We start from the raw sequence: 1,040 nt of genomic DNA on the forward strand, positions 1-1,040 counted from the left end.
GGGGGGGGTGCAATCTTTTCAATAATCACATTGCAAAGAACATTGAGAGTTCAAGTAGGTTGCGCACTGGAAAAGTTTGACAATGTGTTTTGATAACTTGACATTTGTCTTTCTGAAATCACCCTTTTCCTTTCCCCTTCCCCAGAAGCCATCTTGTGGGGACTCTTTGTTCTACCGACTAAAATTCTATTTAAAATATGTAATTGTATTGTAGATACAGAAAAGTGTAAAGACACGGAATAACATCAAGAGGCTAGCCGGGATAGGGAAAGATAGAAAGTGTTTGTTCATGGCCTACACCGATTTTAGATCCTCTCAAAGATACTATTTAGATAATTCCGGCGGCAGTCTGCTTTGGCCCTCCCCGTCAGAGCCAATCCATGGTGAGAGGGAAACACCACCCCAGGAGAAGGACGAAGATATTCGGTAGAAATTTATGTCTTCTGGGTGTGATGGTGAAACGCTTGGCTGCTATACAGTGGTCTGTTGAAAGGGGAAGAGAATTGTTTAAGTAAGCAGGCACATGCAAATGGAAACTCAAATTAACGAATGATCAATGAATATCCAAATAACGATGACGTAACGAAAAGCAGTGAGAGTGATTCGGGACTTACGAAGATAGGTCCTGCTACTTTTCGTGGTTCATATTGTTTCTTTCAGTCAGCTGTGCGTCTTGGGTTTTTTTACGGCGCTAAAAAGAACCCTCATTTTGTTTATGTGTTTCTTTCTACTTAAACTAACAAACAAACCAAACAAAAAACAAAAAACAAAGTAGCAAACAAACAAACAATCCCCCAATGTCACGGTGGAGCCGTTAACGCGTTTGTGTTTTTCAGGTGCTGAAGCTGTACGCCTGGGAGACCTCGTTCCACGACCGTGTACAAGGAATCCGCGCCTTGGAGATTGGCACTCTCTTCAAGATAGCGCTGTTCTACGTCGTCTCTGGGGTCTGTTGGAACCTGGCCGGGTATTTGGTGAGTGGTTAGGTTTTCGATCGAGAGACAAGGGATGGGAGATGAGAGAGAGAGAGAGAGAGAGAG

This window comes from Aplysia californica, unplaced genomic scaffold (assembly GCF_000002075.1).
Source record: "Aplysia californica isolate F4 #8 unplaced genomic scaffold, AplCal3.0 scaffold00253, whole genome shotgun sequence".
Classification (NCBI taxonomy): domain Eukaryota; kingdom Metazoa; phylum Mollusca; class Gastropoda; order Aplysiida; family Aplysiidae; genus Aplysia; species Aplysia californica.